Source organism: Macrobrachium rosenbergii, chromosome 52 (genome assembly GCF_040412425.1).
Source record: "Macrobrachium rosenbergii isolate ZJJX-2024 chromosome 52, ASM4041242v1, whole genome shotgun sequence".
In the NCBI taxonomy this organism is placed as follows: domain Eukaryota; kingdom Metazoa; phylum Arthropoda; class Malacostraca; order Decapoda; family Palaemonidae; genus Macrobrachium; species Macrobrachium rosenbergii.
In genome coordinates, this window is record NC_089792.1 from 8,993,215 (window position 1) to 9,018,048 (window position 24,834).

General features: G+C 34.8%; 1 long non-coding RNA gene across 3 annotated transcripts in view; it reads right to left on the reverse strand.

The window, feature by feature from the left end:
* Positions 1 to 24,834, reverse strand: part of LOC136833668 (uncharacterized) — a 73,397-nt gene that overhangs the window by 29,271 nt on the left and 19,292 nt on the right. The window contains exons 1-4 of one of the 3 annotated variants that reach the window (XR_010851554.1): positions 6,290 to 6,393; positions 5,571 to 5,655; positions 3,296 to 3,380; positions 2,137 to 2,220 (exon numbers count right to left, since the gene is read on the reverse strand). This is a non-coding gene — a long non-coding RNA (uncharacterized lncRNA). Of the gene's footprint in view, positions 1 to 2,136; positions 2,221 to 3,295; positions 3,381 to 5,570; positions 5,656 to 6,134; positions 6,394 to 24,834 lie in introns of those variants that run through there. The other 2 variants (XR_010851553.1, XR_010851555.1) reach the window with 2 other exon arrangements.

A 24,834-nucleotide genomic window follows, 5' to 3' on the forward strand; every position in this document is an offset into this window, starting at 1 on the left:
GACCACCGAAAATAGATCTATCTTTAGGTGGTATCGGTATAATGCTATATGAGCCGCGCCCCATGAAATTTTCACCACGGCCCGTTGGTGGCCTATCCTATATCGTTGCCAAAAGCACGATTATGGTTATTTTTAACCTTATAATAAAAATTACTGAGGCTAGAGGGCTGTAATTTGGTATGTTTGGTGATTGGACGGTTGATGATCTGCATACCAATTTGCAGCCCTCTAGCCTCAGATTTTTTAAGATCTGAGAGCGGACAGAAAAAAGTGCGGACAGAAAAAGTGCGGACGGACCGAAAAAGCCGGCACAATAGTTCTCTTTTACAGAAAACTAAAAATAGTTCAATCATGTCAAACACAATTCAGAGTCTCTGTTTGTCAATGGAATAACCTGCACACTTTCTGTTGTTGTTGTTGTTGTTGTGAATCAACAAAAGATCGTCTTTCCTAAACGCCAACGATTTAACAGGAAACAAAGTTTACCACCATTGTTTCATTCACGCTGTAATGGCTGACTCCAGGATGAAATCGCAGCGTTGCAGAATTTCTCATCGCCAAAATGGCTTCATAAACCTACGCAGAACGGTTACTAGGCCCGAAAATATATTTCGCCATTCGCCTTTATTTCGCACGCACTCTCTCGTTCTCTGCATTTTGGGATTTTAGTGCACTTCTAGCTTCCTCCCTTTAGCATTTATTTGGTATTTACCAAGCTTGTATCTGTTTTTGTGCTTTAAACGAACAAGCATGTACGCATAAATACCATGTACGCAAATGCTAAGGTCTATTATTTTCTCACGCACATACGAACTCACACATATGTTAGTGCATATAGAAGTACATGTTTCATACTTTCTCTTATTGTAACACTTCATCCATGTCCTGTTGTGCTTTTATTTTTTAGTTCTTGAATGCATAAGAATTATAGATTCATTTTCAGAGGATTTACAAAATTATTTTTGTTTTTTTCAATGCTACATTTCTCATGTAGGTTTATGGGTCACAGAGCATGGAGATTCCGAAGGCAGAGATATTGCTTATATCAATACTCTTCTTTGGGAATATACAGTATCATAAAAGAAGTAGTTATACTTCGGCTGAGCAGAGTTTTTAGTCATTCATATCTAAATGTGATAAATATTGCCTTTATCTATCTACCAATATACAAATATATCTATGTATATGTCTATATAAATATATCTACATTTATCTACCTATCTATCTATCTACCTATATATACATATACACACACACACACAAACACATATATTATATTATATTATATATATATATATATATATATATATATATATATATATATATATATATATATATTTACTAGCTGACCAAACCGGCCATGGCCAGGAAAAGTCTGAATGGCAGTCTACATGGGCAGGGGAGAGAAGAGGGAAGGGGAAGGGGAGGAAAAAGGGAAATGGGAGGAAGGAAGAGAAGAGAGAAAGGAAGGGGGGGAGGGGAAATGGAGAAGGGAAGGGTAGCGGAGGGGATGGTAGGGAGGTGGGGGAGGGGAGGGAGAAGTGGTAGAGTGAGGGGAGGAGGAGGAAAAAGGAAATGGGAGGGGGGAAGAGGAGAGAGAAAGGAAGGGAGGGGGAGGGGGAAGAGGAGAGAGAAAGGAAGGGAGGAGGGGGAAATGGAGAAGGGGAAGGGTAGTGGAGGGGATGGTAGGGAGGTGGGGGGAGGGGAGGGAGAGTGGTAGAGTGAGGGGAGGAGAGAAGGAAGGGATAGGGGAAAGGGAAGGTGAGGGGGGAGGAAGAGGGAAGAGTAAGGAAGGAGACAAGGTGGAAGAGAGTGGGGGTGGAGGGAATGGTGAGGGAAGGAGGAAGGGGGAGAAGCATTTGAACCAACCCCTAAGCTGGGGTGCTGGCCTTGGGTTCTAGGCTCTTACCTAAATTATTCTATTTTGTGTAAAACCGTGAAAATAATCACTGAAATTCCATATATAGGCACTGCATGCAATCATATGCAATTGAAAATGCCGACATTAAGTGATAAAAGAGGACATGGAATCACCCCTAATTCTAAACAAAAGGCCCATGAGAGCTTATTGTAAATGCCTTCACACTTAACTTTACCTTAAATTTTACACCTTCAAATACAGATACTTTATCTTACCTTTATTGCAGAAGTTCCCGAAGTTATGTTATAAATTATAGGTTTTGGTCGAAGAGTGCTGTACAATTGCCTGTTGGAGGTTTTCTGGAAAACAATTGAATCATTATTTTAAGGTTTACAAATAATTTAAATTTGAGCATTTAAATGCGCAGGTATTTTCAAAAAGACAATGCCTTCATAATTAACTTTACCTAAGATCTGGCACCTTCAAACAGATATTGCATGCAATAATATGCAATTGATTAAATGCAAAAATTACATCTAAGGTGACAGCCTTCATACTTACCTAACCTAGGGTTATTAAAACCGCAAATATAAATGTTGCATACAACCCTAAGCAATTGAACATGCAAATGTCCTACGAAAATGGCCGTCTTTGAACTACCCTTAAGTTAGGGTGGTGGCGTAAGTCCTAGGCTCTTGCCTTAGCTCTTCTGTCTCGTGTAAAACCATGAAAATAAGTGAAATTGCATAGATAGGCATTGCATGCAATCCTATGCAACTGAATATGCAAGTGGCCTAAGAAAATGACCACATTTGAACTAACCCCTAAGCTAGGGTGCTGGTCTTGGGTCCTAAGCTCTTACCTAAACTCTTTGTGTAAAACCATGAAAATAACTACTGAAACTGCATATTGTGTATAGGTGTTGCATGCAGTCCTAAGTAATTGAATATGTATGTGGCCTGAGAAAATGTCTGCACCTGAACTAACCTCTAGGCTAGGGGGCTGGCCTAGGGTCCTAGGTTCTTACCTAAACGCTTCTATTTCACGTAAAACCATGAAAATAAATACTGAAATTGCATACATAGGCGTTTCATGCAATCCTATGCAATTGAATATGCAAGTAGCCTTAGAAAATGACCGCATTTGAACTCACCCCTAAGCTAGGGTGCTGCCTACAGTCCTAGGTTCTTACTTAAACTCCTCTATTTCATGTAAACCAAGTAAACACTGAAATTGCATATATAGGAGTTGTATGCAATCCTATGCAATTGAATATGCACGTGGCCTACGAAAATGGTAGAAATTAAGTTATAAAAGAGGCCCTGGAGTCACCCCTAAACCTAAACATAAGCCCCAAGAGGGCTTATTTTAAATTTCTTCACATTTAACTTTATCTAAAATTTTATGGCTTCAAATACAAATACTTTATCTTACCTTTATTTTAGAAGTTTCTCGAAATTATGTTATAAATTATAGGGTTTGGTGGAAGGGTGCAGTCTAATTGCCTGTTGGAGGTTTTCTGAAAAACAAATGAATTACTGTTATTTTAATGTTCATAAATAATTTAAATTTGTGTAATTAAATCTGCAAGTATTTTCAAAAAGACAATGCCTTCACAATTAGCTTCACCCAAGATCTGGCACCTTCAAATACAGATATTGAACTTCACCCAAGATTTGGCACCTTCAAATACAGATATTGCACGCAATTCTAGGCAACTGAGTAAGAAAATTACATTTAACATGGCCATCTTTACCTAAGGTGGTAGCCTGAGTAAGAAAATTACATTTAACATGGCCATCTTTACCTAAGGTGGTAGCCTAAGGTTTATGACAGCCTACGTAAACTCTGAATTTTTGGGCAAACTTAAAATGTCACTAGCCGCATTTAAACCTACCCTTAGCTAGGGTGCTGCCCTAAGGTCCTAGGCTCTTGCATATACTTGTCTATTTCGTGTAAAACCATGAAAACTACTAAAATTGCATATATAGGCACTGCATGCAATCCTACGCAACTGAATAAGCAAGTGGCCTAATAAAATGACCGCACTTGAACTAAACCCTAAGCTAGAGTGCTGGCTTAGGGTCCTAGACTCTTACTTAAACTCTTCTATTTCGTGTAAAACTAAGAAAATAACTACCAAAATTGCATATATAGGCATTGCATGCAATCCTATACAAATGAATACGCAGGTGGCCTGAGAAAATGACTGCATTTGAATTAACCCCTAGGCTATGGTGTTGGCCTATGGTCCCAGACTCTTACCCAAACTCTTCTAGTAAGCCATGAAAATAACTACTGAAATTGCATATATATAGGTGTTGCATACAATCCTATACAATTGAACATGCAAGTGACCTAAGAAAATGACCGCATTTGAACTAATCCCTATGCTAGGGTGCTGGCACACAGTCCTGGTCGTTTCGGCCGCAAGTCACTTACAACCGTACGTAACATCCAAAACAATGTAAGACGTTATGTTTATAGTATTTACCGTTATGTTTATGGTATTTACCGTTATTATTTTATGTTTTACGTACATCCCCAGGGGCTGGTACTAAACATTTATAGTCCATTTTGCACGTAAACGTGCTTACGGCCGAAACGACCTAAAAAATAACCTGAACAGGGCCTGGCTAAGTTCTTACATATACTCTTCTATTTCGTGCAAAACCGTGGAAATAGCTACTGAAATTGCATACATAGACATTGCATGCAATCCTATACAACTGAATATGCAAGCGGCCTAAAAAAATGACCGTATTTGAACTAACCCCTAAGCTATGGTGTTACCCTGGGGTCCTAGGTTCTTAACTAAAATCTATTTCGTGGAAAACCATGAAAATAACTAATGAAATTGCATATATTTAAAGGACACATATATGCATTTCATCACATCGTAACACATACATAGGCATTATATGCAATTGTATGCAACTGAATATGCAAGTGGCCTATGAAAATGGCCGCATTTGAACTAGCCCCTTAGCTAGGGTGCTGGCCCATAGTCATACTTTTTTACGTACACTCTTCTATTTCATGTAAAACCATGAAAATAACTGAAATTGCATATAGGCATTGTATACAATCCTATGCAATTGAATATGCAAGTGGCCCAAGAACGTGACTGTATTTGAACTAACCCCTAGGCTATGGTGCTGGCCTAGGGTCCTAGGTTCTTCCCTAAACTCTTCTATTTCGTGTAAAATCATGAAAATAACTGCTTAAATTGCATATATAGGAATTATATACAATCCTACGTAATCAAATATCTAAGTGGCATAAGAAAATGACGGCATTTGAACTAAGCTACGCTACTGGCCTAGGGTCCTAGTCTCTTACCTAAACTCTATTTCGTGTAAAACCCTGAAAATAACTACTGAAATTACATATATAGGTGTTGCCTGCAATCACACACAACTGAATATGCAAGTGTCCTAGGAAAATGACATCTGAACTTAAGCTAAGTTGCTGGCCTAGGGTCCTAGGTTTGTACATGAACTCTGCTATTTCATGTAAATTCCTGAAAATAACTACTGAACTTGCATAAATAGGCATTGAATGCAATCCTAAACAATTGAATATGCAAGTGGCCTAAGAAAATGGCCGAAACCAAGGGGTGAAAGGGGACATGGAGTCACCCCTAAATGCCTTCACACTTAACTTTATCTAAAATTTTATGCCTTCAAATACAGATACTTTATCTTACCTTTATTTTAGAAGTTTCCCGAAGTTATTTTATAAATTATAGGGTTTGGTTGAGTTGTGCAGTCTAATTGGCTGTAGGAGGCAATCTGCAAAACAAATGAAGTATTGTTATTTTACGGTTCAGAAATAATTGAAATTTGAGCATTTAAATGCGCAGGTATTTTTAAAAAGACACTGCCTTCACAATCAACTTTACCTAAGATTTTGCACCTTCAAACAGATATTGCATGCAATAAAATGCAACTGAATATGAGTTACATTTAAAATGACCACCTTCACTCCTGCTAACCTAAGGTGGTAGCCTAAGACTCATGACAGCCTACCTAAAAGTAAACCCTTATTGAAACTGCAAATATAAATGTTGCATACAACACCAAGCAACTGAATATGCAAATGTCCCAAGAAAATCGCCGTCTTTGAACTAACCCTAAGTTAGGGTGGTGGCTCTTACCTAAACTCTCGTGTAAAACCATGGAAAATAACTAGGCGTCCCCACATTTCACCTTATCCAAGATTTGTATTGCATGCAATTCTATGCAACTGAATACGAAAATTCCTTACTTACCTAAATAAATTGCCCAAGAAAATGGCCTAATTTGAGCTTACCCCTAAGCTAGGCCTACCCTCAGGTCTAGGCTTTTACCTAAACTTTTCCATTTCAAGTAAAATCACGAAAATAACTAATGAAATTGCATTTATAGACGTTGCATGCACAGATACTTTATTTTAGGAGTTTCCCGAAGTTATCCTGACGCTGATGCTAAAAATTCGAGTGGATAAAATTTATACGGCTGAGTCGTTCACTCTGATGGCATGCTGTAGGTGTTCCAGTAATAATTTTAATGATTTACTTAGCAAAGCCGAATCCTTATAGCCCCTTTATAACATTCCCCGACTCTATTAATCAATTAATAATAATAATTTGAACCAATAATAATTATTTACATTACTACTAACGCCTAATATCGTTAAATAAAGAATTTTCTAAATTTATTTTCTCAAGGCTTTGATGTTCGAACTGATCATAAGTCCCGGAAGAAAAACTGGAACTTTCCACCCAAGCTACTGGTGGGTGGACTAGGAACGAAAATTACATTTGTTTTGTCTGTGTTTGTATGTCTGTCACGGGGTAGAGGTTTGATTTTGAGTTATAAACCTTTCTGGGGGTGACATAGACCTTGTGTAAAATTTTGTCCGGGTCTGTCAAGCTGTTCGGATTTCTATGGAATCAAAACACAAACATTTATTTTTATATATATACAGATATGCATATTCTTGTCATTTTCCCTTTCAAGATTTTTATTTTTGAGGATCAATGTCATTTGTTTTTTTTTTTTAGCATTAAACACAAAGGTGTCAATAACATTACATCACTTAAAAACTATAAGGAGAATAAACATAAAAAAATGAAGAGGTTGCATGACTTCTGAATCTGACCAGTGAGTTATTAAAATGAAAAGTATAAGGCCCATGCAATACCTTCCCTCGTTCCTCTCGGGCATACTTTTAAGCATCACACTTCCTCACAAACCTATTCAGGGTATTCTCGTTGGAGTTTCGATTAAATGTCACTTCTTGGGACTTCTGAAAGGACCTTCTCAGAATCATTAATGAGGATTCTTTTCATGATATGACTCCGGGGAGGTTGGGAATTTCTTCACATAAATTACCTTGAAATAACACCATGCTGAAAAAGCGACGTCAGACGCGAAATGACTGCCGGGTTGTTTTCAATTTTTTTTTTGGCAACTTTAGTACATCGTAATTAGAGTGGAATGTAGAAATATATACTATTAGATATATATATATATATATATATATATATATATATATATATATATATATATATATATATATATATACAGTATATGTCTGTATGTATGTATAAGCCAATAAAGTCAGTAACTATTTTTGCAGACAATATATTTTAAAACAAAATTGTGTACCTAATTCACATTACTCTTTTTCCGAAGCAGATCACGGAACAATTTTATTATTATATTGTAATCTTTCGTGGAGAGAAGACTGTCCATTGACGTATTAAAGAACCTATACATAGGTTACATTTAGTCTTCTTAGAGAGGTGGCCTGCACTTTGATATAAAATTCCAATTGAGAAAGCTAATTTTGGCGCGTGGCTTTTGCCATTAAAATACTTGAACGTGAATCGTTAACATATCACAAAAGACAGCAAACCAATTGTATGTGAAATCAGATCCCTAACTCTCTCCATTACAGTATTGATATATATAGTACTGAAGTGTCCTTGATGTATTTTCAATTGGACAAGTACGTTTTGCCGCTGTCATTGAAGAGGGTTCATATTTCTTTGGGTAGACTGAATGACATACCATAACAATAGGTGCTACGTGGGAGTACATTCCCTTGCCTTTACGAATTCCTTCTCCTTTTTAACTTTCTTTTATCTGCGTATCATAATTTTTTTTTTCAAAACAAGGTCAGAGTATCAGTAAGGCAAGGGAATTCTGACATATCTCTCTTGCTTAACTGGAAGTTCCTACAGCCGACATTGTTACAGCTTGTTTTCTAAGACAAGTGAGTTGAACCACGGGCTGCCTTTGTCAAGGTCTCATGCCAGGCATCAGTCATCGTATTTCGTAATCAGTGCTACAGAAAAGTCTCCTGGAACGTTATTAGCCTCCTTATGTGATATTTCTTCATTGCAAGCTTGATAGTCTAGGACAGTGGTTCCCAACGTTGTATTTGGCCATGCTCCACCTAATCACCTTTAAAAAACTGATGCCCCCTGTGATGATATATAATTATTATTATTCAAAACGTGAACTCCTATTCAGGCATCAGAATATCTTTATTTCTGCCTTCACTTCGATCTAGGCTTAGTAGTGACAGTTGTCAACAAAGTGTGAAGAAATCGAAAAGTTACATATATATACAGTATATATTATATATATATGAATGTATGTGTATAATATATATAGCTTTATGTTTAAACATTCTCGAATTGCCCCCTTAAAAGTGAGATTGACCCCCCTGTGGAGCGCACACCCCACGTTGGGAACCACTGGTCTACGACAAAGCAGTTACCAGCTATCATTTTTGTTACTGTTCCTACTAATGAGGATATTTTTTGCGTATAAAAAAACTTAGTTTTTATGACAGAATGTCTTCTAATAACAAGAAGCGACCTTCGTGTAAAAGCGGTGACGAATAAGCAAAAGAATCCCCTGGAGCAACACCTCCAACGAAGTTAGAAATATCGGAGATTTTATCCATTCCCCTGTACGACATCCAGCTGCTTTGCCGAGGACTCATGCTCTCCTGAATATGTAAGACACCATCAATGGTGTTGCCTTCAAACGCCAATACCTTTAGAATATCTCTTCTTTCCCTTTACCCCCTCTGTCTTCTCTCCTTCCTCAAACAATTTATTCTTGACACATTTTTTCATTCATTCGGTACACATTCTTCCAATCCGAATGATGTAAATAAAACTATTTATCTTTTTAAGTTGAAACAGTATCTATCTTTTTAAGTTGTAATTTGCAAGTTAACATGCATGTTTTAATGTTTTACTGAATTTACAAACAGAGAGAGAGAGAGAGAGAGAGAGAGAGAGAGAGAGAGAGAGAGAGAGAGAGAGAGAGAGAGAGAGAGAGAGAGAGAGTTTTTTCAGCAAGTAAACTCGAGAGTTGAGATATTATTAAAAAGAATTGTCAGGGTCATACCGATTTATTTTTTTTACTGGTGACCTTCATCATACAGAGAACAGAAGAATAAATATTTTTAGAAAATTTATTGCAGTTTATTGATAAATGTTAGTAGAGATAATACACACGGATCTTTACCAGAACACCTGATCGTTAGGTTCACATTATAAGATTATTACTAGACTGGAAATAGTGTTCAATACAAAAATGAACCTTAATGTGGAAGTTTGTCTTTCAAGTATATTATTCTTATCAATGAAATGAATAAAAGGAAAATTACAAGTCGATTTGGATCAATGTTCCCTCAAGGTAGATAATAAGACTGTGGAAAGTATCATTACATTCTCAATGACTTAAGAAAATTGAAATGATTTTTTCTAAAATTTGTTGACATAAGTTTTGCAGGTGTTATCTATGACTGTGAAAAACCACGACTTGCTGATTCATTTCCCTCCAGTTCCCACCTTTACTTTACCTGTGGATAAATGTCATCAAGTATCATTACATTCACTAGGATTTAAGCAAACTGGAAAGAATTTTTCTTGTAATTTAAATTTCGTCCTCAACCATTGCCAAGAGCACCTTTGTATGTACACTTTTATTCTCTATTCTTTGTGACTGTTTTGGATTGAAGTTATGAATTTCGTACAGATGGATTCAAGTAAATAGCTGCTGTAAGAGGTTATGAAGCTTCACTGATGTGAGTGAAGATACGGTTTGTTCCCGCAGGTGTTAATTATGAATATGAAACACCATGACTTCTGAATCCAGTTGGGAAAAGGTCAAGGAGATTAAAATAGAAAGTAAACATTGGATATGAAATAATGGGAAGAGGTCAAGGAGATTAAAATAGAAAGTAAACATAGGATATGAAATAATGGGAAAAGGTCAAGGAGATTAAAATAGAACGTAAACACTGGATATGAAATAATGGGAAGAGGTTGAGGAGAGTAAAATAGAAAGTGAACATACGATATAAAATAATGGGAAAAGGTCAAGGAGAATAAAATAGAACGTGAACATTGGATATCAAATAATAGGGTCATGCAGGTCTCTCCTCTTTAAGCTGTGTTGGGCAAACGATCTACTCCATGAAAGACGGACAGAAATCAATCAACACGGGAGGAGTGGAAAGCCTCGCTCGTCCCTCCAACCTCTGCCAGAGGACCTTTGTATGTACACTTTTATTCTCTATTCTTTGTGGCTGTTTTGGAATGAAGTTATGAATTTCGTACAGATGGATTCGAGTAAATAGCTGCTGTAAGAGGTTAGGAAGCTTCACTGATGTGAGTGAAGATATGGTTTGTTCAAACTAACACCATATTGTTTACTCTACTCACTTAAAAAAATTCTCCCCTTTTTAGCATCTTTTATCTTCTGATTTTTTTTTTTTTATAAAAACGAATTCTTACATTAGAAAGGGAACTTACACAAACCAAATATTCGAGAATACAAAATGCCGGAATAGCAGAGATTTGGAAGAACGAGAAACCCAGGTGCGGGAAACCCGATGCCTAACGAAAATATAAATTTGAATAATCGAACTATGCATTTATCTGCTCTTTTTTATTTTTCTGTGATTACTAGAAATCTTTAGCTATTAACCAAACTATTGTCGTTGCTCATACCGAGAACAGTAACGGAACAACCAGAATGAAATATTTCAGGCATTTAACAATATACAATAGTCCTTTATCCAACAATAGAAAACGATCGAGGGATATAACAAATAAATTACTTTGCATATATAAATGACGTAAACATGTAAAAAATGTTTTTAAAAAATCAATGAGGCGTCATAAGTGAACTGTAAACGAGAATAATATTTTTTATAAATTTCACTGTTTGTCGGCTGTTTTTAAAAAGCCAAAGGCAGCGAAAAAGACAGCCACGACCCAGTAGCGATACGTTGGAACAATACTTTGAAAAGACAGCACATGTTCATTTGAAGGGATTCCTTACAAACTATGAAACCTTACGCATTCGTAGCTAAAATTTCTTTCACCGTCAAAAGAAGTAAAAATGTTGCTTGATATGTGAAATACTGCACAGGAAGCAGAGCAAAACTTCAATGTTATATTGGTGTGCTATACAGTTGTACCTAAGCGTTGGTGAATACACACACACATATATATGTATATATATATTTAGGTATATATATAAGTATATATGTATATATAGACATACACACACACACACACACACACACACATATATATATATATATATATATATATATATATATATATATATATATATATGTATGTGTGTGTATGAAATATTATATTAATCTTCAGTACGATCTTACTAATTACCTTTTTTTTTCTATTTGCAGAACTGATCCACTTCAGATACCTTTTTTCTCTTTCTCTTTGTAAATCATAAGCTTCCATTTAATCACGGTATTTTTGGTTGTCTTTTCTTTCATTAGTTACTTTATAGGATGAACAGAAGGTAAAATAAGTAAGTTCAAGAGTTCTTCATTTGCGGGCTCCACTTTTTAGTTTTCTTGAAAAGAAAACTACTGTGCCGGCTTTGTCTGTCCGTCCTCACTTTATTCTGTCCGCCCTCAGATCTTAAAAATACTATTGAGGCTAGAGGGCTGAAAATTGGCATGTTGATCATCCACCCTCCAATCATCGAACATACTAAATTGCAGCCATCTAGCCTCAGTGGTTTTCATTTTATTTAAGATTAAATTTAGCCATAACCGTGCGTCTGGCAACGCAACAACACAGGCCACCATGGCCGGCTGAGAGTTTCATGGGCCGCAGCTCATACAGCATTACACCGAGACCACCGAAAGACGGATCTATTTTCGGTGGCCTTGATTATACGCTGTACAGAAAACTCGATTGCACCGAAGAAAGTTCGGCGCATTTTTTGTTTTGTTTACTTATTTGCCCCATTTCGCTGCCTAGTTTAATTAACGTTATCGCCTACCTCAACCCAAAGCAGGCAAATGTCTAATGATAATGATCTAATCTCATTCGAGGTTCATACGCACTTTAGCTCCCATTATATTATAAACAAATTAGAATATGTTTAACAGCCTTACTCCATCTACAGTATTTACAATAAACTACTAGGGTTACGCTCATGAATACGCTGACGCTACAGATTAACAAGGGTTTCAGAGGCTGCCTATCTTTACCTATTAATTTTTAGTTTTCTGTAAAAGAAAACTACTGTGCCGGCTTTGCCTGTCCGTCCGCACTTTTTCTGTCCGCCCCCAGATCTTGAAAACTACTGAGACTAGAGGGCTGCAAATTGGCATGTTGACCATCCACCCTCCAGTCATCAAACGTACCATATTGCAGCCCTCTAGCCTCAGTAGTTTTTATTTTATTTAAGGTTAAAATTAGCCATAATCGTGTATTCGGCAACTATACACGACAGGCCACGGGCCGTGGTTAAAGTTTCATGGGTCGCGGCTCATACCGAGACCACCGAAAGATAGATCTATTTTCGGTGGCCTTGATTATACGATGGACAGAAAGCTCGACTTTGCGACGAAGAAACCTCGGCACATTTTTTACTTGTTTTATGATATTTTCGCAGAATAAAAAATTCTCAAAAGGCTCCCTTTCTTTTATGCCATCTTCGCCTCAATAAGCAGAAGAACGTAAGAGCTAAATAAAAAACAGAGCTTTAGTTGGAGACTCTACACTGTCTGAAAATAACGCCTAAAATTCTAATAACATGTTGCAGACTTGCTCTACATACTCCTTATACGGTCAGAACTTACGGCAATATCTACATTTTTTTTTGCTTCATTTTCTTCGTCAGGCGCATTTTAATAAAAGTCGACATTTCTTTATATGCGTTTCCTTGAAGTTATAATTAGATATTTGAGTTGTCCTCTGCGTCACTCTGCGACTGTAGGTGTATGTCTGTTTGTAAAAAATGAATTGGGTTTGAAATTCTAAACTCATGGTTTTATTACAACAACTCTCTCTCTACATATATATATATATATATATATATATATATATATATATATATATATATATATATATATATATATATATATATATATATATATATATATATATATATATATATATATATATATATATATATATATATATATATATATAATTATATGAAGATAAAAAGCCCAAAAACACTGTTTGAACGTCGCAACCATATATTGAGCACTTCTTCTGTTTCCCAAGTTCACTGGTAAAACAGTGAACAGGGCCACAGAAGGAAGTGCCTCAAATATAATTGCAAATTTCAAAACAGCGTTTTATAGGCCTTTTTATCTTCATATTATACTGTTGTATTACAGTAAAACATATATATATATATATATATATATATATATATATATATATATATATATATATATATATATATATATATAGTATAAGTATATGTGTATATATATATATATATATATATATATATATATATATATATATATATATATATAGTATAAGTATATGTGTATATATATATATATATATATATATATATATATATATATATATATATATATATATATATATATATATATATATATAATATTGTTTGTTTACCTAGGAGAGCTGACCGCATGATATACCATTCTATAAGAACACCCAATAGAATTAATTATGTATACACAAAGTTTTTCTTTTCTAATGTGAACATATATGTTAATCCAGCTTTGGGACTCAAGTTTAGTTTTGTCTTTTGTAACTTCAACGCGTAAAGCAAATGAAATAGCGAGACTTCATTAGGAAACGCTACACAAGATAAAAATTTAAAAGTGTTAATCCACATTATGGACGCGAATGAGAGGTAGACGCCAAGGCGATGTGCAACTGAAAATGCGTTATATAAAACGAGTGGCTAAATAAATATTTTAACCAAGTTCGAGAAATAGTTAATTTGCTCTTGTAACATTCTCTGATCTCATTATGGTTTGTCTTGAGGTTATTATAGACTTCTATGCAGTGTTCTTGAGGTTAGGGCGATGGGTTATGGTAGAATTGATGGGACTTTACAAGAAGATACAAATCAAGGGTATATCTTCATTCTTTTGACTTTTGTTGAGGTACAAGCTTTAAGTAAAGTTAAGTCAGTGGGTAGAAATGGAGAAATCCTATTACAATACATTACATTATTGCATCGAACTATTTAAATCTTTTATATGTAACAACAATTGTATCCGTAGTTAGATAATGATATTGCAGATTTAAATATAACTGTTTATTGGAATGGAATGGAATATAGAGTTTAGGCCAAACGCAAAGCACTTGGACCTATAAGGTCATTCAACACTGGAAAGGAAAATGAGAGGCGGTAGGTTTGAAAGGTGTAACAGGAAGAAACCTCGCAGCTACACCATGAAATAATTGTTAGGAGAAGGTGGATAGCAAGATGGAAGAAAGATAATGTGAATGGAGGTACAGTAAAAGGAATGAAAGGGGTTGCAGCTATGGGCCGAAGGGACGCTGCAAAGAACCTTTAGTAATGCCTACAGTGCACCCCGTGAGATGCACTGACGGCACTATCCGGAGAAAGTTTGTATAGTAATTTAAAGAATACTATAGCTATCGCCAATCCTTCTGTCGTATTTATTGCCAACAATAGTCTCCTAATAAAAATAAGAGAATTTTATCATCAAACATAGTTATTTTGCCAATGAAATGCCTTTCCTTCCTCAGAATTACCTTCAACTTATTACTACTGTTTTGAAACTTTGTTACATGAATCTCATAAACTTCTGGAATCTAGTCAATAGCTTCGTTACCGAGTTTGATTGCATTTGCAACATAACTTCAAAGTAAACCTTGCCGAAATCGAAGTTATTGCATCAATGTAAGATTTTACTTTACATTTTACTCTAAGTAGGGAACAAGTAAATTTATATCACCGGGGTTCTCACAGCCACATTCGAAAGACAATCTCTATTGTACGACATCTTGCATAAAATTAATAGCATATCAGTTAATCACCCTAATCGATTATTACATTTCTTTGAAAGGAAGATGATGGCTGCTCATCTTGAAAGTTTGTGGAAATTAGAACGTCAGTGTCCAATGACTGCCTTTAGGATACTCAAAACTAATGCTAAACAAATGTTCACGTATACGTGAATTTCCCATAAAATATCTGTCTGCCAGGTCACGAACTCTAACGTATAGATTAAACTTTAATTCAAAATATTTCTATGCATAACAGATATCCTTTCAATTGTTGGGGTAACTTTTTATCCAAGTGGAACGTGCGAAATTCATCAGCAACCTGCCTAACATTTAGATGCATCATTAGTTAGAAATTTGGGAAGCCAATATCTAAATGAGAGCTCCAGCACGTGCTCCCGGTCTGCGTGATGGACCGCTCGGCAGGTTTTCATGTAAATCAGACAATAACCGCATTAACGGGAAACTGATTTCGCTCCAACATAACTTGATTGATGATTGCACTACCCACACTCCTTCAGAATTACGCACATATGCAAATCCGATACCCAATGCTGGAATTCAGCTCTCTCCAGGGGAAGCGAGAAAGAGAGAAATTAATCGATTTTTTTTTTCGGATGATTTTTTTTATATACGTACTGAAACTCAACACCACAATATATGTATATGTGTGTGCAATTTATATTATTATATATATATATATATATATATATATATATATATATATATATATATATATATATATATATATATATATATAGAGAGAGAGAGAGAGAGAGAGAGAGAGAGAGTATATATATATATATGTGTGTGTGTGTGTGTGTGTGTAGAGAGAGAAGGAGAGATAAAACCATTTCTTGATAAAAAATTATTCGTTTTCCACTTTCAGATGTCTGAGACGTTTGTGACATCTCGAATGAGATTCTAAAAAAAGAAATTAAATAAAAAAGCCCTCCAGCTCCCAATGCTCGTGTTATTAAAATAACGTTCCTTTCTATTTTTACCTAATTCACAGACTCTTGCTCATGAGAATTGTTCGTAGGTTTCTGTTGACTCAATTTCCAACTGAGTAATAAAAGTATCGGGAAAAATACTGTAATTCAACATATCCAAGTCCCTGTGAGACACTGACTTTCTTGGGGCAGAGAACCATCATTGTTTTTGCTCTTGGAACACAATGGCATTGGAAGCAATAGCCAATACGGAATATAGAAAGGACTGGAACACAATAGGAAAACCTTCGAGTGTGAACCTCGCCCCAGCACAGAGATTCTGTAATCTTTGTACAACGATTTCCATCGACGCGAAGTTAGAGTCGTACAGCTTCGAGAAAGGTTTTCGCAAACAGGGGAAATGGAGAGATCTTGTAGAACAATGTATATTTTAAAACAGTTCAGGGAGTTCTACAGAGGACCTGAATTTCATACGACATAAATTGTTCTTGAAACGCAAAAACTAAAGTTGCATTGATTAATAAGTTTGCTGCATGTTCAACGCATTAGTAATTGATTTTATTCATCTAAAAAATGAAAAGAGTGACTGAGTTGTTTGTCAGCAGGCTTGTAGCTAGGCTTTTCAACTAGAAATACAAAAAAACTCTCTGCTGCAGTTACTTACAATTCTCATTTGAATATAAAATATTCTAAAATTCTTAAATTTCTCTCTCTCTACCTGACTCTCAATAACTAAATAAATAAATAAATAAATAAATAAATAAATAAATAAATAAATAAATAAATAAATAAACAAATAAATAAATATATAAATAAATATTATATATATAATATATATTTATTTATTTTATTTATTTATTTATTTGTTTATTTATTTATTTATTTAGTTATTGAGTGAGATAGAGAGAGACAGAAATTGAAGAACTTTCAGAATTTTATATTCAAATGAGAATTGTAAGTAACTGTAAAAGAGAGTTTTGTATTTCTATTTGAAAAGCCTAGCTACAAAAAAAACAAACAACTCAGTCACTTTTCTTTCTAATTTAGATGAATAAAATCAATTAATAATGTATTGAACATGCAGCAAACTTATTAATCAATGCAACTTTAGTGACTTTCATTTCAAGAACAATTTATGTTGAGAAATTAGGCTCCTGTAGAACTAAACTGTAAAAAAAAAAAAAAAAATTATATATATATATATATATATATATATATATATATATATATATATATATATATATATATATATATATATATATATATATATACACACACACATACACACAACGAGATTAACCTATGATTTAGGATTTCAAAGAAAAAATTAGTTGAATATAAGTTTGAAGTCTGCGTAAATATGGAGTTACAGGCTTTGAATGCTGGAGTAGGCATGGGCAAAGTCATAAGCCGTTTCAGTAATTAATAGTTAAAGCTATTAGCGTTATAAAATATCGAAATATTAATTAACGACGTGGTAAAAAAAAAAAACACTGTTTTCCAGTCCATAATTCATAAAACGGAAACTCGTTTCAAAAGCAAAAAGGCTTAGTATATCAACGACTACCAGTGACTTTCATTTCGTAATACAGGTGAATTTTGAGAATTTATTTAACTAAATAGAAATTATATCTAGAGATTCGTATTTGAAAAGTGTCAGTTATAACAAAATAACAAATAATCTACCGTAAAATAAATAGTTTATATAATCTGAGCATTGTATTAAAGTGACTTTGAAGTAACAAATAACCTACCGTAAAAGAATAAATAGTTTAGATGAACTGAGCATTGTATTAAAGTTACTTTGAAGTAACAAATAACCTTTAATACTCTGAAGTAACAAATAACCTACCTTAAAAGAATAAATAGTCTAGATAAACTGAACATTGCATTAAAATTACTTTGAAGTAATAATGTACGTTAGGTGGGAAATTGCCTGATTTTGGAAGAATTCCTTATAGTGGGGGCGTAGCCAATAAGTCTTTTTCCTTAGCTGATGGGATTCCCGTGTCTCATATTGGAAACGCATCTTCCTGACGATTGAATGGAAGGAACTTCTGGCAAGTGGACCTAAAACCAGACTTCTTCCCTTCGTTATTTTCCCACGTTTTGTATTTATAATTCACATTACGCACAATAATAATAATAATATCATAATAAAAATGATAATAACAAATATCCACTATTATATAGAAAAATGTATTAGTACGTAAAAGATAAACAAAAATTACTATATAATTGTGGATTCTAATTACACAATTGGTTTTCACGAGATTGTGAATTTCTTAGCATTATATAATAATAATAATAATAATAATAATAATAATAATAATAATAATAATAATAATAATAATAATAACAAATTCTATATCAGTGATGACTGTGAAATTAATCATGGTTGGTAAGAAAAATATTCGTATTCTTTCTCAGTAACTGCGTCTTTCAGGTAGATATTTCCTATTTATTACCATTAGTTGGCCACCCCCTCTTACTATTCCTTACTTCAGTATAGAAATCAGTTGTTTTCTTTTTTAAGAATAAGCTTCCAACTAATATACTCTCTAATGAGAAAATGAAAACATGATCAGCTCTCAATCACATTTCAAGTCATGCGACTGTGATGCCATTGGCAATTTTGCAAGTATGTAACGGGTTTTTAAGGCCCTCCTGAACGAAAAAGGTTGGGGGGTAAAATCACACTAATGAGAACCTAATGAATTCACACTTGTGACCAGCAGTAATCAATTTTTAATATTGTGTAAAAGAAAACTATTTGGATGGCTATTTGTCTGTCCGTCCGGACTTTTTGTGTCCGCACTTTTTTCTGTCCGCCCTTAGATCTTAAAACTAATGAGGCTAGAGCGCTGCGAATTTGTATGTTGATCATCCACCCTCCAATCATCAAATATACCAAATTGGAGCCCTCTAGAATTATTAGTTTTTATTTTTATTTAAGGTTAAAGTTAGCAATGATCGTGCGTCTGGCTAATAACACAGACCACCGCCGGGCCGTGGGTGAAAGTTTCATACAGCACTATAGGCTGTACAGAAAACTCGACGGCGACGACGAAACTTCGGCGCATTTTTTACTTGTTTTTATCTAAGCCAGACATCAAAAATAACTTTTAGTATTATGCTGTCATGCAGTGATGATGATTTCTGTGATACGGCTCTGTCACTCAGGAAGCATATTAATTAAGAGGCACGCTTTAGTATCCTCTAAGATTTAACTGAATATCTCCGTGCTCTCATTATCATTCTTGATTTTGGAATTTGGTAACTCCTATATGTAACAACCAAAGATTTGATGAGAAACTGCTTTGCTTTTAAATAAGCCAAATTTCTCCAAGTGTTGAAAAACTTCGAGTGCAGTAATATGCTTGTTAGTTCACCACAAACAAGACAATTTATGTAAAATATGGTGAACATTTTTTAACCATTTATAAAATCTATAAAATCAGAACATGTCACTTTCCCTCGTATACAAATGCACTCTGATTAAACGGGAACAGCGCACTGAATGACTTCTGTTATTTTCAGTTGAATCAAGATCATTTGTTTTTAAAACCCTGTTCATTCTACATGCCACATAAATCATAACAAACGGGGTCAGAGATTTTCAAGTTTTATACACTGCATTCATTTGTCTGTAAAAGAAAGATTCGAGCAGCTTTTAAACATACAATTTTTATCCCTTTTATCATTATATCTTCCGCAGCATGAAGGGAAAATGGCCAGAATACAAAACAAGACCTATTCTAGATACGTCCTTTTCGAAGCGATGTAAATTTGAGCATTTCTCTCTCTCTCTCTCTCTCTCTCTCTCTCTCTCTCTCTCTCTCTCTCTCTCTCTCTCTCTGCCTCACCACTTACCAGTAGCAAATGCAAGAATACATTTACATAAATTCTCAGGTATAATGTCCTTTTCATAAGAAGTAATAACAATAAAACTCTTTAGGAAGCATCAAGCTGTAACTTGGGAAATTACTTAACCCTTCATCAGTTCCGTCTTGCATACCAGATTATGCTCTTTAGATATATATATTATACAAACGTAGGAATCCCAGTTACGGTCGGAGGTCAAAGGTGAAACTCTCTGGGCCTTCAATCCGTTGGACCACAATTTTTATGATGATTCAGTCCAGATGGAACATGGAACACAACTGAAAATGTTTAGTTTACCCTTTAACGTGACATAGAGCCAAAAAATTTGTGCCCTTCAAGATGACCAAATACATGGATTATTTAGTAAGTGAAAGACCATTGCTGAAACCATGTGATCAGACACCAAAAAGGGAATGGAAAGTATCAAAGGGCATTGATTATTGTGAAGAAACAGCTCTGGTTAAAGTGGAACACTCAGAACAGGATAACCAAACTTACGGGCTTCTCCAGGAGCAAGAGCCCGTGCCAGCACAAGGCTGGCTTAACCTTAAACAACAAAAGAAAACTATACTACTCTACCTGCATCCCATCCTTTAATAAGTATTATATTAGACAATGAATAAAATCAACGCTCCTTTTAGTTTATTTGCATGCACATTTTTCAAAGAACTACATATTGGTGAGTGATAGGTATTGCATCATTTGTGTCAATTGCCCCAACCCACTTTGCGCATAAACGCTCGCATTCACCACAAAGAATTATAACTTGTGCGTATTAGTAAAATAAGGACACTTAATTTCAAAACAATACTTACTTTCTCAATTTGGGTAATACAAGACGTTTACTAATAAGCATTTGGGAAAACATTGAGGTTAAAATCTTATCTCTGCACTAGCCTCTAAATGAACAAATATGCAAAATTCACCCGCCATTTCTACCTACAAAGGACTACAAAATACACCTTGCAAAAATTTCAGCAGAGACTATGCTATACGTGAATGTATGGGAGTGTAGAGTTATATGAAAAATGAAACAGTGATATATTCAGAAACTCAGCAGAACCAGAGACGTGTTCTTATATCTAAATAGCCTATCCACGTGTTACTCTTGTTAGGTATCACTTGTTTGAATAAAACATGAAAATGACGAAGCTACTTTACTCTTTAGGCCAATCTAGCAGAATAGTCAACAAATAAACCGAAAATTCTAAAGAGAAATGTTCTTCATTTCAAGACACTGGATGACCACTAGCAGCTTAAATTTGTACCTTGCTCGCAAGGATGTTATTACTTACGCTTTCTTCCAGATTCTGAGCAACTTTGACAGTTTTGAACACCAGGTATTAAGCCAACGAAGCGAAATAGCAAATACATTCACTCTTTCACATAGTAGAGAGGTAAGTATCACATCACTCATTCGCACAAGTTATCCACAAAATGTTGTCCAAGAAAGCTACAAAGATACAAGTATTTGCCACATGTTCTTTCCAGTGTGAATTGGTAGGGGGTTTAGAAAAACAAAAATTTTATATACATACATACATACATACATACATACATACATACATACATACATACATACATACATATATATATATATATATATATATATATATATATATATATATATATATATATATATATATATATATATATATATATGTGTGTGTGTGTGTGTGTATAAGTATGTATGCGTGTACGTGTTCCTGTGCTCTGTTTGTGTATATATATATATAACTATAAATAAATAAATAAATATATATATATATATATATATATATATATATATATATATATATATATATATATATATATATATATATATACAAATGAATTATATTTCGTTCGTCCGTTTTGTCTAGATACCCAGGGCGGTTTGTAAACGCCTCCCAGATACACAGTTTTCTCTATACAGCGATGCTGTAACGGCACTTACCGGGGAGAACCTAACCCTCCTTAGCCAAACCTAATTTAAAATGAAGGAGAAAAGATGGGAGAGGGCCTCCACTCCCATGAATACAGCCCCCACTGCGTACCCCATTACCCTCTCTTATATACATAAGCTTCTCTATAAAAACGGCGCCTCCAGAAGACCCCAGTAAGAGGATTTCCTTAGGATACCTAAGAAGCAGAGATCGAAAGAGTGCTCTCTCTCTCTCTCTCTTCTCCCCTTTTGATTGCTCACCAGAAACCTTTTCATGGATGTTGAAAGGTAAATGTGCTTATATTTCAAAAATTCTGTCTCGAGGTTCCTTGTATTTATTATCTCAAAAACATGATATTAACCTCTCAATAACTAATATAAAAAAAAAATCTTATGTGGATTGGTCCCTGTACAGAATTCTTTACATTATATTAACTACGTTAAAAACCTATGTAGATCAGTGCCTGTACAGAATTCTAAAGATTTCTTCTGTTGCAAGACGTATCAGTGATATTAATAGATAAAAATGAGGAACAAAAATCTTATTGAAACTAGTGATCTCCGGATACACGGATATTATTTGAAACCTTTTACATGAAAATGTTTGTATACTTGCATATAAATTCATTTTCGTTTGCTCTTTTGAGCTAATGAACGAAATAAAAAAAAAAAACTATGATATTATTCAAAGATATAAGAATGAAAGTTAAAAGGACATAAACTGGAATACTTGATTCAGGAATTCTCTTTCTTATTAGAGAATAAATTAAATGACCAAATACAAATTTAATGTCGCTTAACTTCTCAACATGCCTAAGGTACATCATTTATCGATAATACTTAATCCAGTTCCCTTTTTGTCCTTATAAAGCTGTTGTTAATCTCGTGTTTTAACACTTAGTGATAATGAAATAAAAATGTAATTAATAAAAGCACTTTTTATGTATTTCAACATCACCGATACAACCTGAGGAAGTATTCCAAACTATAATCTAATATTAATCACTTTAAAGCGTGTTTATGCCAAACAAATTATTTTCTTAATTCTTCGTCTGTTGACACTTAGTGGCGAGTAAAAAAAATTGTAAATTATCTTTTTTTTTTTTCTTAACTGTATTTTTCATTTAAGAAAGCAGCATCTTACCAAAACAAGTAAAAAATGCGCCGAAGTTTCTTCGGCGCAATCGAGTTTTCTATACAGCCGCTACAGCGTATAATCAAGGCCACTGAAAATAGATCTATCTTTTGGTGGTCTCTGTATAATGCTGTATGAGCCACAGCCCATGAAACTTTAACCATTGCCCGGTGGTGGCCTATCCTATATCGTTGTCAGAAGAACGATTATGGCTAACTATAGCCTTAAATAAAATAAAATCTACGGAGGCTAGAGGGCTGCAATTTGGTATGTTTGATGATTGGAGGGTGGATGGTCAACATAGCAATTTGCAGCCCTCTAGCCTCAGCAGTTTTCAAGATCTGATGGCGGACAGAAAAAGAGCGGACAGAAAAACGTGCGGACGGACAGACAAAGCTGTCACAATATTTTTTTTTTTACAGAAAACCAAACCCCGGTGTATATGGAAAATATTTTTTGCTATAGCCTTTTGTCAAGACTTTCTGAATAAAAATCAACCCATAACATTAATGTTCCCAATTCAACACTCAGTTTTAAAAACATCCGTATGTCTAATCATTGTATTAAAATCAGTCTTCAATAGACAATAGATAATTTGTAAAAATTCTCTGCTCTTGAAAGTTACAAAATCCACTAAATAGAATAAGCACTATAGTAAATAGAATAAGCGCTACAGTAAACAGAATAAGCACTACAGTAAATAGAATAAGCACTAAATGACTAAACCTCACACAAGAAACGTTTGAAATAAACATGATGTGTTACATAGATGGCTCAAGGCCATGATATCCAGGAGGAGAAAACCAGGAAGTCATGGTCTCTCGACAAGAATCAATCGAAGCGTAAACGAATTAAAACTTCGGGGAAGATGATTGTTATTGAAGTTCAAACGAGTGTCTCGAACGCCAATCAAAGCATCACTATTCTTCGACGTCGATTAATCATTTCCCGTGTTTGTTTTAGCAAATTACACAAACAAACGGCATCCGTCCGCATTCTTTGTTTCGTAATTCCCTTTGAGAATTCCATTTGCTTTTCATTGGCCATGGAATATAAAGTTTAGGCCAAAGGCCAAGCACTGGGACCTATGAGGTCATTCAGCGCTGGAAAGGAAATGAACAGTAGGTAGGTTTGAAAGATGTAACAGGAGGAAAACCTCGCAGTGGCACCATGAAATAATTGCTAGGAGAGGGTGGATAGCAAGATGGAAGAAAGATAATATGAATGGAGGTACAGTAAAAGGAATGAAAGGGGTTGCAGCTAGGGGCCGAAGGGAAGCTGCAAAGAACCTTTGGTGATGCCTACAGTGCACCTCGTGAGGTGCACTAACGGCATTACCCCCTTACGGGGTTCATTGGTCATATCCTGACGGTGCTGTGAGGCTATAGCCGATGTAAAATGAACTTCAAGTACGATTAAGTAGGTTTCGTAAGTAAACTAGAAAATGAATCGTTAAACAGAACCAAAAACAAAAAAACAAAAAACTGACGACAGGAAATTGCGTATATTTTGATGAATGCATATTATCTGTCTCCACACTGCCTTCGTTGTGCTACCTCTTAATCTATCAGCTCAAAATTCAGAAGCAAGTCTAAAGTTTCATCATATCACTTTGGAGAAATAAAGTTATTTGATAACAGCACAGTTGTAATTAAGGAAAGGATCACTGGCAGCGAATCGTAAGTTTTTAAAAATTTCCTTATCTGCTTAATAAGCCATTTCTGTTAATCAGCCCTTCATATATATTGTGTAATGTGATCCTAA